Here is a 15,667-nt window from a genome sequence, read left to right on the forward strand (position 1 = left end):
TTTTTTGTATTTTACTTTGCATTTTTCCGTGGCCGTTGTCGTCGTCGGCGTCGCTAGCGGCATCTTCGTTTTATTTTATTTTATGCAATATAATTCGTCGCCTTGCCCCTGCACTGCGGCCCTCTCTCTCCCTCTCTCTCTCTCTCTCTCTCTCTCTCTCACCCCCTCTCCCAACACACACACTGCCACTTCACTCCTTTCCACTTGAGTCCGCTCCTGTTTTTGGCAATAAGCTTTTGCCAATGCCGCAGGGTTGTATTTGCATTAGCGTTATTTTTCATTTTTTTCTTCCTTTCCTTTTTTTGTGTATTTTTTTTTTATTTTTGGTTTATTTCTTGCTATTACCCTCATTTGTTGAGTTTCACTTCGCCAAGCTGCGAAGCGTTGCAACGAGTTGCACACACACACATACACGCACGCACACACACACACACACTCGGTGCGTGTATCTGTCTTTTATGTTGGCGGAGTTGGGGGGGTGGGACTTGTGAGGGCAGCTGAGAGCAGCAAAATCTGTGGGGCTTACCGTTTAAGCCAGCTTTGAAAAAAAAAAAAAAACAGCAGTGATAAATCAGCTAGAAAACCAAGCCAAAAATAGCTGAGAATTTTTTCGAATTTTGTTGCAATTTTTTCTAAAAACTAATATCTAATGGCTGGAGTTTTCTTTGTGAACAAATTTTATTTAAGGCTCGACAGCAAGGCAACTGATGAAAGACAATTTTAGACCCAAAAGCGCGATATCAAACTTGGAAAAAGGATTGAAATTTGAAATTCTTTGAATTAGTATAATAATAGAAAGAAAAAAAATGAAATCTTTTAGCAACCCAATTGAATTCTTAAAATTGAAAAATGTAGATCTTTAAAACTATTAAACAAAAAATAATGAAAAAAATATTATTTTATTTGGTTCCATAATCATAATATTAAAATAAAATAATTATAATCTTTTTTAAATATATGTAGCTATTTCCATATGCTTAGAAATATATATATAATAATGTGCATATATATTATGATGTATTGTGGAAATCAATATATTTAAAAAATAAGCAAAACAATTTTTTAAACATATTTATAAGATGTATAACTCCAAAATATATTGAACAATTTTTCTATATATGAAATATTTTATTGAGTTTTATTTTATTATTTACATTTCGATATTTAATTAGAATTGGTTATTATTTTATTTTATTATCCAGTCATTTTTTTTTACATTTTTTTATTAAAAGTTGAATTATAATTTTTTATTATTATTTTATTAACTTTTTTTTATTGATTTTATTTAAAATAAATTAAATTAAATTAAGGCAAAATGCTCTGTGTACTCCAGTTAATTAGTAATTTTTTGAAATATTTAAGTTATATAACAAATATGTTTTCTCTATGGAAGACGCCCATTTTTCATTTTTTCTCCATTCTTTTCTTTTGCGCACCTGACGATCTTCAGGCAACTGTTGCTGCCACATGTTGTCGTCGTGTTGTTGTTGCCATTGTTATAGCTGACATATTTGTCACTCTACCTGTTGTCGTTGCCATTGTCATTTTGTATTATGGTTTGCCATTATCCCCCCCCCCCCGCCCTTTCCAAACCACACACACGCTTTGCCCACGAGCAACTCCTACTCATCCTCAAGCGTTTCCCTGTTGCTGCTGCGGCTGCTGCTGCTGCTGCAGTTGCGATTGCCCATTGTGGCAGCCAGTGGTGGCTGCAACTATGCAACTATTGTAGCCACGCTTACAACGGCAGCATTGCAACATGTTGGTCGGCCCGCCTGCCTTCCTGCCTCCCTGCCCCCCTGCCCACTTGGCTGCCTGCCCGCCCAGCGCCGTCGTGTGCCTGTGCGTGTCTGAGCCTGGGCCTGGGCCTGTCTAGTCCCAGTATCTATAAGTCTGTCCGTCTATCTGTCTGTCTGTCTGTCTGTCTGTCTGGCGTGTCTTGTCTGCCTGTCTGCCTCCGTCAGATAGTACGCTGATATTATTTCATATTTTGGCCAAATTGCGACCAGCACACACACAGACAGAGCTGGCGATCAGCGCAAGTTTTTAACTGGCGGCCGCGTGTGCGCAACCCTCGAAGCGTATGCTCTGTGCAGTGGGGCGGGAAAAGGCAGGGGAGACCCTATTAAGCCCCTATAAACCCTAAGAAGCAACCCCATAAGCAGGCAAAGGCAACCAGCCATGGCTTTGCTGCCAAGTATATACAAACACACACACACACACACACACACACACATATATATTTATATATATATATAATATATATATATATATATCTTAATGTGGATATATATGTGGTCTCTTGGCCAGGCCGTGGCGTGTTTCCCCCTCTCGCATTTTTGAGTTTTTTTATTTTTGGTTTTTTATTCCCTGGCAAAAATTCATTTTATACACCTGACCCTGTCGCCATCGTTGCCGCTGTTTGTTTTCGTTGATTATCTTTGGCGTATTTAGAGCGTAAAGCGTAGTCAGACAAAAAAGCAACAACAACAACAACAACGCAATGATAATGATGGAACGCAGGACGCGACATGGACCCCTGTCTGTTTGTGTGTGTGTGTGTGTCTGTGTGTAAGTGTGCGGCAATGACCGTCCAAATTAAAAGTGAAATTGCAATTTATATTTTCGACAAATTTCCATTGCCACCTGCACAAAATGCAGCAAAAAATAAGATACCGAATAAAAGCTGAGCCATTAAAACGGAAATTAATGAGTTGCAAATGCAATCGAACCTGTTGAAGTGCTTAAACTATGTGCTATATATACTGGAATACTCGGGTGCATACTAAACTATAGATCATATATTGCCTGGGTTGAGATCTTTCGTATTTCTTATATAAGCTGCATAGCAATCTTCGAAGTAGATTCTGAGCTACTTGGGTGAAGATCTTTTTAAATTTGCATATAAGCTGTATTGTATTGATCCTGAGATCTTTGAAAATGTTTATAAAACTCATTTTGAAGATGACATTTCATGTAAACATGCATATTTTTCGTTCAAGTAATTGAATATTATTACAAAAAAAGGATTTTACCAATCTTAAAAACATATCAAATATGATAGTACATTATCCCTTGTGTCTTTCCTATACAAGAAATATTCACGCCGAAAGCTCCTAAGGTAAAGGAAATTCTTTAAAACATAAATTGTTGCAACATCCGCGAATGCAATGTGGCACAAGCTAAAAATAAATATAAAATAATATAAATAAAAAAAAAAATTGTTATTTATTCCGTTATCTTGAGCCAACCTCAAAGGAAAATGACTACAAAAAGGAAAACTAGATATTAAGCAAAAGAATAAGAAGAATCTTTTAATTAAATGCGGCAAGAGCCGGAGTGCTATCGCTGCACAGTAGCTAAGTACGTGGCAAGTCCGAGACTCAGCGAGAGCAAGGTGCATGCCACAACATTGCATAATCAAAGATTAAACCGGGAGCAGATGTGCAGCACAAATAAAGGGCAGCTACGCAACTGACGCCCGACGCTGAAACCTGAAACGGACAAGCCGCGAATTGCGAGCTGCGAATGGGGCAGCAACAGAAGCAACAAGGGCAAATGCGAGCGGGACATGAACGGAGACAACGAGAGAGAGGGGGAAAAAACAGCGAGCCACATTTGCAGCATCCACGAGTATATGCAGCACGCTTCAATTTCGTGGCTGCCTGCCTGTGCCTACACACACACACGCACACTTGATACACAATGCCCCAAAACCCACATGTGCCACACACACACACACACATGCGCAGCCGTCTCGCCCTCTTGCCGCAGCAGTCGGCATGGTTTGTGGCGCGCATTGCGGTAGCATTGATTTAATCATCATCAATTATATGCAGCAGCAAGTTAATATAATAAAAGCTGCGTCTTCGAGTTACGCTGCTGCTGTCCGCTGCAACCCCTTGCCGCAAACCCCTCCCACCCCTCTCCACCCCTCTCCACTCCACTCCACTCCCCGTAGCCAACATGCTGCTGCTGCCCCACTTGGCTTGGCGCTTAAATGCAATTAACATAATGACAAGCAACACTTGTGCGCATGCGCATTTCACTTGGCAACGGTTGTGCTTGCCCCGCTAGCCCCGCTTACCCCTTTGCCAACACCCTGCAGTTGCCCCGCCGTACATGCTTACCCCTTTGACCATGGCTGGTGCCCCTCTTGGCAACGCTCACAAGTGGCAGCTCGGCATTCGGCGCTCGGTGGGCCGCTGTCAATAGTCCAGATAATTATATCATAATTGATCTGTCTGTGTGTGTGTGTGTGTGTGTTTGTGTGTGTGTGAGTGTGTGCCGCAAAACCGGTAGCCGCTGTTCGTGCGCCTTGCGCTGCAACAGCAACTGCAACTGCAGATCTCATAAACTTGACACTTGTCTCGGCCAGCCGCTGCCCCTTCTGCCGTTCAGCTGCTCAGCTGAGATCATGATCATGATCATGATCATCATCGGGATCGGGATCGGGATCGGGATCATCTGCTCGCACGCATGCGCAGGGCGTGGGCGCCGTACAAAATCCTGAATTATGAACTGTGAATGCGCGACAGACGCAGCGCGCGTTGCACATTTGTTTGCTCTCCGCTTGTGGCAGCCACATGAACTGACAACCAGATTAATTGCAAAGCTGTAGCTAAAACTAGGACTAGCACTTAAATTGCCAGAAGCCGTTGCTTAAGTCTGCGCCTGCAGCTAATTCGTGCATTTAAATACTAAAGCTTATAAGAAGCTGAAGCTGTGGCAGGCATACCATGTGGCATTGAGTGTATATCTTTTATATAAGTGCGCTGTTTGTTTACGTATATGCAACATTTGACGAAATTTGGAATAATATAATATTTAAGCATCCACATACCAAATTTGAGCAGCCCAGCTCTTATAGTTCCTGAGTTCCTTGGGATTTTTTGGAGTATATTTGGATTTTATCTCTTGACACCTGTGTACCTTACATAAGTATTAATTTTTTATTTGTATTTTATCTCTTTATGCACATCTAATTCCCACAACTTAACTTTCACAGTATATTCTGTGCAAATCAAACATTTTACTTAATTAACGCAATTTTTTGCCGTAAAACGTTTCACAAAAACGCGTCAATAAAACGCGTACAGTTACGCATAGCTGAAACTTAGGGTGCTCGAGGCAAGGGCTTAGAGAATGGGGAGCACAGCAAATTGTCAAAAACAAGGGAAAGAGTTGAAAATAAAGAAAGAACGAAATGCAGAACGATGCATAACAACAAAAGCGGCAGCATAAAAAAAAAAAAAAATAAATAGAATATCAAACAAAAATTAAAAACTCACAAAATTATGCACATTTTATGTTTGAAACCCTTTTTTGCTGCGGACCGAAAAACACGTAACTGAGAAAAAAATAGAAATAAAGAAAGTCCAGAAGCGGGACTACCCCTGATGCGGGCAGCGACGTCGACTGCAGCGTCTGATTAATTGAAGTGCGAGTTTCGCAATGAGAAAAGCGACAGCAAAGAAAACAAAAATGGTTTTCCACTGACAAAATAAGCGAGAGCGTAAAAAAACGCGACCAAATTACGTTGGCTGCCAGCGCCACGTAGTAGCTGCCACATGCCACAGTTGCAGGTCCTGCCAGGTTCTTGATGCCTGACCTGGCACGAGCTGCCCTTTTTTTGTTTTTTGTTTTATTTTTTTGGACGTGATCCTGGCGCAGCCGCTGCTTGCACTTATTTTGTCAAATGCAAATATAGACGTTTACATACGTCTGACATATAGATACAAACCCTAAGAGTATATATAAATAAATACACACACACACACACATATATATATATATATATATATATATATATAAATATATAGAGAGCTTTACATATATATAGACGTAGATATGTTGATGTGTGTGTGCGTGTGTGCTTTTGCATTTGATGCCAGACAGAAAAGGAAATCGCCAACACTGAATCTAAAAATTGTTTAATTTGCCACTGCAGCTGACGTACGTGTGTGTGTGTTATTTTATATCCTGTGCACCACGCGGCGTATGCGTAATATGTCTATGTAGTTTTATTTCACCGTCTGGATTATATTGATTTGCGTAGAACTGCAACAGCCATTTGCCCGTTTACGTGTGCCAAATGCAATCAAAGCATTTTATATCTATGCCGCCCGCATATCTAAAACTACGCTTCCCTTTTTAAATCACCAAATAAACTATCTTAATATCAAATATAAACGACAACTAAGCTCAAACAGCATTGCTAAGGGCTGCCTGTTGGGTACAAGCTTTTAAGTCTGAAAGCTTAAAAGCTCACACCCGTTTGCCTTTGCTCGCAAGTCCGTAAACGTTGCCCGAGCAGAAAAGTCAGCTTTGCTTTTTAATTGATAATTCCTCTTTCTGCGTCATTCGCAAATATTTTGCTGGCAGCTACAATATGTAAGACTCTAATTAGCTGGTATGATTTATGAGAAGTCCCAAAAGATCATTAGTTTTGGATTAGTTTAGGATTAGGCATTCGCCAACATTTTGCTGGCATCAAAGTTAGTTATCGTAGTTTTTACGGCTTTATCCATTCATTCGTTTTTATCCCTCTATCCGTTATTTCATGCGACATCTGAATCGAAGTTGGCAACGCAGCTTATCTGTTTAATTGATAATTTCTCCTTTTGAGTCATTCGCCAACGTTTTACTGGAAACATAGTCAGTTATCGTTGCTAATACGCCTTTATCCATAATCTAAGTGTACACATAAATCGACTTGAAATGTGGCTTCGTAAGTTTTTATTTTACCATTCTCTTTTCGCGTCATTCGCCAACGTTTTACTGGCAGCCTCTTATAAGCTGTAATATTTATGAGCATCCACTTTTTTTTTGCAGCATTCGTCAACGTTTCGCTGGCAACTCGAATCCCCCAATAATCAGTTATGTATATTCATAGCCAAGATGATTAATGTGACTGATTAAATTCGAGCTCGAGCTAAGCATTAAATACGTGTACTCATTAGCCTCATAAGCACTCATAAGCACAGCTTGAATTGCGTGTCGGGAGCATAAACCTATGCACAACTTCTGCCCTATGCACATATTATTGTCTACCTAAATCATCTTGCCGGGCAGGTTAAAGCATTTAGCTGAAGACAAAGTTGCGGCTCTCTCAGTTCAACTGCAGTTGCTCATTAGCTGCACAAATGCACGAGGCAGGAAAGCTTTCAAAATGCAGCAATGCAATTATGCGAATATTCAATGAAGCTTTGTTTTTTTTTTTTGCCAACTCAAAAAAAGGCTAACAATAATAATAAAAAATCAAGCTAGAGCGTCGCGCATGCGAAAAACACGCACCAAAAAAACATTTGGGACCAAGGGAGAGCTCAGCTGGTGAGCTGAAGAGGAGTCCAGACCAGATAAAACCGTCTCAATTCCAGTTCCACAATCAATCCCAAAGACTCCAAGACTTTGACTTCGACTCCGACTCCGACTCCAACTGCGACTGCGACTCCGACTGCGACTGCAACTGCGACTTGTGACGGCGTGCGTGGGCGTTTATAAATATTTATAATTGCAAAGCAATTTTTCAATAAACTTGCAACAAAATTGCACGCGGCATTTGGTGTGAAAAGTATTTTACTGAGTTTGCGCAACGAATGGGAATGCAAAATATACAATCATTAGCTAAAGCAACAACTCGAGAAATGGCGAATCAGCGAAAGATCCGAAGAACTCTGCCAAGCACGGCCGGAAAGATCAGGAAATGAAGAACAAATCAAAAGCTGGACAACTTTTTGGTGTTTGCGTGGAAATGCTTGGCCATGGACAACAACGTGATTAATAAAATAATTTATCAATGACAATCAGCTAGGAACGGTTGGTAATGGAACGCTACTTCTTAGCGGAATATTCAAAGGGATTCTGGAGGATCTCAAAGCTAGCGCAGCTCTGCCTTCCACAATGGCAATCGGACAACGAAGTGATCCGAAGTGATAAAACAATTCCTCAAAGGGAACACTTGAAATGAAACACTATTTCTTAGCGGGCAACTACATATAGCTTATGGGGTTTGATAGACTAAGACAGCTTAGCTTATCAGTCACATATATCTTGGAACTTTTGGCAAATGGAACACTGATTTTTGCTGAATATTAAAATGTTTCATGCGATTTCAAGGCCTAACACAGCCCTGCTATTCACAATGACTACCGAGAAACGAACTGTTTACCAACACTTTTCATTGAAAACAGATAGCTGGGAACGTTTTGATATGGAACACCATTTGAAAGGCTAAAATTATGAGTGTTTCATGCAGTTTCAATGATTAAGACAAAGCAATTTATCAAATGCATATAGATGGGAACGTTTGGCAATGGAACACTGTTTCTCAGCTGAAAATTATAAATACTTCATGTGCTTTCAAAGCTAAAGACAGCTTTGCCATTCCACAGACACGCTTGGAAATGAAACAAATTTTAATAAAGAGAACATTCCAGAGCAGAAAACTTCAAGGAGCCGAGCCTGCGCTTAAATAATTATATCAACACATTTAAAACAAACTTTGGATGCGGATTAAGACGTTATAAGTGTATAAACCTCTTTATAAGCTGCTTGCTTTCATCAGCTTTCATTTAAGTAGAGCAATTAAAATTGTTTCTAGCTGCAGGCGCCGGAATTGTATTTTATTATAATATCATTAACATTTTCTTTATTCTGTTCAGGTTATTCTTGCCCTTTTCGCTAGCTCGTCAGAATGTTGCCGGAAGGCGAATTAGTCAGTCGGTCGGTCCGAAAGTAGTTCCTAATTCTGAGCAAGCATTTGTTTAGCTATTTAGCTTCTTTCTTTCTTTTCTTTTTTTTTTTTTTTTTGCACTTGACGGCACTTTTTTATTTATGGCCCACAAATGAGGTGTTTTTTCTTCACCTTTTCCAGCTACACATTTGATAACATTCAGCAAATTTTCAGCGCACATCCGCTTCTTGTTAAATGCTATCAATACCTCAATACAAATGGGAAGTGAAATGGAGAAAAGAAAAAACCAAGCAGAAATTATTGCAATAGTTCCAGAAATTTCGCTTACGCTTGACTTAAAATTCATTTTTTTACCAATTTGTGACTTTGGAAGCTTTCCAAAGCAGCGCCTCTCCAAAGGGAAGCACCAATATCATATCATATCATGTCATATCATATTCTATCAATCATATCCTATCTATTACATCCTTTCAATCATATCATAGCATACTATATCATATCATATTACATCATTTCATATTGTACCCTATCATATCAGAGCATAGCATATCATTTCAAGTCATATCCCATCAATCATATCATATCCAATACATCAAATCATATTCTATCAATCATATGCTATTAATCATATTATATCATAACATATCATATAATATCCTACCATATCATATTACATCATATCATATCATTTCATATCCTATCAATCACATCCTATCAATCATATCCCATCAATCATATCCAATCAACTAATATCATATCCTATCATATGATATTACATCATATCATCTCACATATATAAATACCCAGCAAATGTTCGTCTAATAATTAAGGAAAGCTTAAATTAAGCTAATTTATTATTTTTTTATGCATCTACCAATTTTGTTTAATATTCGATTAGCACATTTTTTTATTACATATTTTAAATGCTAAATTTATTTCTCTATGTCTCATAATTCGTCTAGAGTTGCCAACCTAACAAACAAATTTTGAGAATAGAAATTTGCTCACATTATTTTTATTATATCTTTTTTCAATTTATAATAAGGATAACTTTTTTATTGGATCTCTTTTAAATTCAGCTGTGTAGCTTTGCTAATAAAATTGAGTTTTGTGAAATTCTGAAGTTATTTACAGAATAACAATTATATTTAACAACATCAAGATATATATCTATCTACATACTTAAATATATATTATAAAGTTTAGATAATCTGAGTGATATTTTGTTAATCCACAAGTTCAAAATGTTCGCAGAAGACAAAAGACACGAAAGCCTGAACTCTTTGTTTCTAGCTAACAGATGCCTAGATATATATTGATGTAATATGAAATGGTAATAGCTTTGCATACATATACATATATCTGTACATATATCTGTGTATATATATATATATATATATATATATATATATATAGTAGTTAGTCTAATCGATTGACTCATATTTTCTTGATCAACGCACAACGCCAATCCCAGTACTGAGCGTCGCCTTAAAGAGACTGCATGACTTAATTATCTGAGCGTCGAACCAACAAGTGAGAAGTAGCTGGTTCAACTACAGCTGCAATTTTTAATATGCGCTTAGGCGAATGCATCAATGTCCGTGTTGATACATGAAAGTTTTATATAAGAAGTATGTTTATGCCTAAAGCGGGACTCTCAAAATTTTACAAGCCCAAAATTTGAGCATTTCGTATAATTTCTACACTTTCGACAGGGTTAAAAATGATTGCTTCAACTTCAATTAAAGGTTGTGCATTTTTCAAATATTTCATAATAGTTATTTTAATTTGACTAAATTGTTTTACGAATTTGACTTACCATAAACGCCAAACACCGCAGTTTAATACTTTGTTGTTGTTATGCTGCTTGTTGTTGTTGTTGTTGTCGTTGCTGCTGCAATTGTTGTTGTTGTAGTTGTCGATATTCTTGTTGTTGTTGCACTTGCTGCCTGCTTATTTTGCATTTGTTTTTTTTTTATGCTTGTTTTTAGGTTTTTCTCAAAATAGTTCGAAAGTGAATTTTTTTGCTTGCGGAACCAAAACAAAATTTTTGTTCATATTTTTTTTTTGCTTGTTTTTTTTTTTTTAATCTTTAGATGTTCTCAAAAAGTTCAATTTTTTAGCTTTTGATTTTATATTTTTTATTTTCGGTTTTTATGGGCCCAAAATTGTTGCTTTGACTTTTATTTAGGATTTTTGTTGTTGTTGTTTTTTGTTAAACAAAAACTTGAAAATTGAGAAAATTTTGCAATTTTTGCGACTTGACAACAAATTTTGTTTTATAGCATTTTGCGGGCAGTTAGGGGCGTGGCAGGCGTGGCAAATGTTAACCAAATGCAGCTTGCGAAAATTGTTCAAAAAAAAAACAAAAAAAAAAAAAAACAAGATGTAGAAGAAGAAGAGCGTTAAAGGGCTGCAAATTAAAATCCAAACTAGACATGAAAATTGTCGCAAGTTGGGCACGAAATGTTGTTGTTCGTTTTGTTGTTATTGTTGTTGTTGCTGTTGTTGCTGTTGTTGTTGTTGTTGTTGTTGCTTGACTTTTCACACACACACACGCCGGCTGCTGCGTTGAATTGCATTCGTTTGCTGCTGTTGTTGTTGTTGCAGTTGTTGTTGCAGTTGCAGTTGCAGTTGTTGTTGTTGTTGTGGTTGTTGTTCTGGTTGTTGCATTGCAGAGTTGTTTGTTTTGTTTGTCGCTTTATAATTTTCCCTTACTTTTTGTTGTTGTTATATTTTGCAGATTATTTGCATTTTGTGTAAATTTTTGTTGCTTAAAAACGCTTGTGTTTGTTATGAATTTTGTTATAAAACATTTTTGTTGCTGTTGCTCTTGCTGTTGCTGTTGTTGTTGCTGTTGCTGTTGTTGTTGTTGTTGTTGTTGTTATTGTGTTTTGAGTTTATGCCTGCAAAAAGATAGATTTTTGTAAAATTTGTTTTTGGCCTTTAGCAAATTTGCCGACGCTAAAAACACACAAGACACAAACAAACAAAAAAAAACCAACACAGACAAAAAAAAAAAACGTGCAACAATAAATGTTGCAAGCGGCGCTTAAGGACACACGCACGCACGCACACAAACAAATTGCGCGCGCAACAAGAACAAGCAACAAACGCAGCACAAAAAAAAACCAACAAACAAATGCATAAATTATCAACATTTATGTTTAAATCAATTCATAATTTCTTAAAATTTCAGTTGTTGCTGTTGTTGCTTTCATGTCGTTTGTAGCTGCTGTTGTTGCTGTGCGATGCGGCCGCGCTGCAAGTGAAACGAACGAACGAACGTATGAAGGTGTCTGCAAGAACTGCAATCGCATCGCGTGTAAAATCTCTGCGAAAGTCCAAAGCGCAAAGAACGTGCAAAACGTAACGAAGGCGACGACAGAGCCAGCAGCAGCAGGCGTCGTCGTTGACGTCGACGTCGACGTCAATGTTGCGAGCGAAGCGAATGCGAGTGCGAGTGCGCTTCGGTCGCAGCACGACGACGCCGACGACGACGTCGCCTTGCAAGCGCTTTGCGTGCGTGTGTCTGTTTGTGTGTGCGAGTGTGAGTATACGAGCCTTAAGAGCGTCGCACGCGCTTTGTCAAGAGCAAAAACGCAACAGCAGCAGCAGCAGCAGCAGCTGCAGCTTGCAGCGCGCTCTCTCGCGCTGCCCAGCTCTTGCGCTCACACTCGCTGGCGCGCTCTTTCACTCAATTGTGCTGCGAGTGAGCGTCGCACGCAAATCAGCTGCAACTAACTAACTCAAATGGACACTAAGACAGGCGGCGGCAGCATGTTGTCGCTGCGGTCAGCGCGGCGTATGCGTAATATGTGTAATCTTGCCAGGGGAGCAGTAAATGCAAGAAGGGGGGAGGGGTAGTGGGGGGGGGAGGGCAAATGCGACCTGTGCTCAGCTGTGAAGAACAGTGCCAAACTGGAGCGCAATCCGGCAACATAGCTCAAGATTTTGATGCGGAAATTTGACAACTCAATTCGGCCATTTACAGTTATGATCGTGCGCAAATGTTGTGCCAAGGAGACTTGTTTCAAGTGTTGTAAAACAGCAAAAAGAATGTCTAACAGAATCCGTTAACAGTTTCTTTGGAAATCTAAATGAAAACCAAAAGAAAAGAGAGAAACTCAAAACTCTGATGAAATAAGTTCCACAAAGCTCTACAAATTGCGCACTTCCTTAATTTTGTACTTAATTTAAATATACAAAAAATGAACGTATATATAATAAAATGCAATAACTATATACATATATATTCTAAGCAAAAAATACGAAAACTTTTGTTTCACTTGAATATCTGCAAATCTAATTATTTTTTAATTAATTTTTTTGTTTAATATTTAAATATATATATATATTTGTATTTAAGATTTCTGTGTACCTTAATATTCAAATATATACATTTGTATTTCAGATAATTGTGTTAATTGAATATTTATTATATTTTATATTTAACCAAATATTTAAAGAATAAATATAAATATATTCATATTTGAAGACATTTGTTTTAAGAACTATTTGAATATCCATTTGGTTCTTTCAACTCCTAAACTATTTTTAAGTCTGGGATTTAATTTTTTTAAATTAAAATAAAACAATTTTCTTTTAATAAATTTCTTGTTCAATATATTTTTTTAAGATTTTTACTTTAACTGAATATTAAAACAAATTTTTATAATCTTTTAAATTTTCATTCTAATTAAATCTAAAAAAAAAAAACATTTCCTAATGTTTCCTTTTAACTAAATATGTATTTGTTAACTTTATGTTTTAATTAAATGTTTGAACAAATTGTTTTTTTTTTACTTAAACTGAAATGAAGTCTCTCGCGTTGCGCATTGTGTTTTTAACTTTTATTTAGTTCGAGCTTTTCTTAAAATGTGCGAAGTTCCGTTTGAGAAATTCTTGTTTTAATATGCGAAACTTCGTATTTCTGTTGCTGTTTGTTTTTCTGCCTGGGAACTTATTTCACTTCATCAGAAACCAAAGCTTAGACTTGATCTTAACTTGAGCCAAAATTCTGCAGATCTAACTTTTGGCTCATATCCTTCAGGGCATGTATATATATATAAATATATAGCTCGGGCTCTGCACAACTGGGCACTGCATTTTTTTATAGACACAAGACAAAAAGCTAAAACAAAGTTTTCCAAAAGGCCGACGGCAAGGCGTTCCCCTCTCTCTCTCTCTCTCTCTCTCTCACTCACACGCACTTGCTCTCTCTTTCTCTCTCTATCTCGCACTCTCTTTCACGCACGCTGTCTCTGTCGCTCACTTGGATCTGATCGCTTCGTCTTGGATCTGATCTCTGCGCACAAAAGAATTCACAATTTCAAAAAATTCCAAAAAAAAAGAAGAGAATTAAAAACTTGGCAAACTTTTTGCAAAATGTTTTCACTGCTTTTTCTTGATAATTTGTATCTTTTTTTTTTTTTGATTAACAAACAACAAATGAATTTTTGCTACTCAAAATAATATATAACTTTTCAATTTTATTTCGATATTTTTTTCTTTTCTTTCGAATATTTTCACTACGCACCAGGAAAAAAAATTGGTTTTAAACACAGCAAAAAAAAACGAACAAAAATGAAAAAATTCAGTTTTTTAGTTTTTTGTTTTTGGTGCAAAATTTGAATTTTTGCAGTTTCGCGCGCGACGCGTTTGGATTTTCTTTATTTTGTGCAGAATTTTCGTGAGTTTTTCCTATTTTCTTTTACTTTTTTTTTTTCGCTGAGCTGCGGCAACAACTTAGAAAATTGCGTTAAATTTGTTGAATTTGTTGTTTCTTTTTTATTTTTTTTTTATTTTTTGGTGATTTTTGAAGAATTTTCTCTTGATGATTTTGTTTGGTTGTTGTGTGTTTTCTCGATTGTTGTTGGTTGTTGTCGGTTTGTTGTTGCTTCTTCCGCGAGCTGCGTACGTGCGCGACAACGTGCGGATCTGTTATGATTCAATACGTTTTCGATACGTTACGTTGAACGTCGCCGGACCACGCGGCAGGCGGCGACGTCAACAGCGGCAGCGCGACAGGCTCACACAGCACACACACACCAACACACACACACACACACACACACACACATGCACACAAAGAGACGCAGCGACGCGCAGAATGCAAAAAGCAAAAAAAAAAAGAATAGCAGCAGAAAAGAAACGAACAAGAAGCAGCCGCAGCCGCAGCAGCAGCAGCAGCCACGATTCTAAACGTGCGCTGCGCTACGCTGGCTGAGCGCTCAAAAGTTGAGCGCAGCTCAAAGCTTGGCAGCGACGCACCGCTGCAATCGGCAAAGCCGACGTCGCTGCAGGCAGCGGGCAGCGGGCAGCAGGCAGCGACAGCAGCCCCCCAAAAAGTGGCCACCCACACAAACACAAGCGCAGTAGCCCCAAAGAGCGTGACACACGCGAAACACACACACACACACACACACACACACACACACAGCGAAACAGACACATGCACATGCACACACAGACAGGCTGGCAGATAGACAGGCTGCTAGGCAGACGGACAGCGGCAGCGGCAGCGGCAGAGACGCGCGCATACGCTCTCAATGTCCATGTGTGCGTGTGCTCGAATGTGTGTGTGTGTGTGTGTGTGTGTGTGTGACTGAGTAAGTGTGTGCATGCGAGTGCGAGCCAATCAACGGCAAATGAGTCGCAGGCGCAACACACGAATAATTATTAATTATTATGTTTATTTACATAATATTTAAAAACCAAATTTACAAAAATTACAATCTGCGCATCGCAGAGCAGCAACAAATTAGAAAGAAGAAGAGAGCGTGGCAAATGGGAAGTAAGAGAAAATATTAAACAGAACACAAAAATGAGTGTAAAAATTTATATTTATAAAGGAGCCTCAGAAATAATAAATTATTTTTGCGTAAGAAAAGACAAAAAAAAAAACATTAAAAATAAAATTAATTTAATTTAATAATAATAAAAAAAAAAATAGAAATGAAAATAATAATA

At 38.0% G+C, this 15,667-nt stretch overlaps 1 protein-coding gene across 9 annotated transcripts in view; it reads right to left on the bottom strand.

The window, feature by feature from the left end:
• Positions 1-15,667, bottom strand: part of mamo (maternal gene required for meiosis) — a 185,282-nt gene that overhangs the window by 158,193 nt on the left and 11,422 nt on the right. For 2 of the 9 annotated variants that reach the window (XM_032439738.2, XM_032439734.2), the window contains exons 1-2: positions 13,903-14,051; positions 10,515-11,601 (exon numbers count right to left, since the gene is read on the bottom strand). The gene's annotated coding sequence lies outside the window, so the exon portion shown is untranslated. The other 7 variants (XM_070211302.1, XM_070211304.1, XM_070211301.1 and 4 more) reach the window with 6 other exon arrangements.

This window comes from Drosophila virilis, chromosome X (genome assembly GCF_030788295.1).
Source record: "Drosophila virilis strain 15010-1051.87 chromosome X, Dvir_AGI_RSII-ME, whole genome shotgun sequence".
NCBI lineage: Eukaryota > Metazoa > Arthropoda > Insecta > Diptera > Drosophilidae > Drosophila > Drosophila virilis.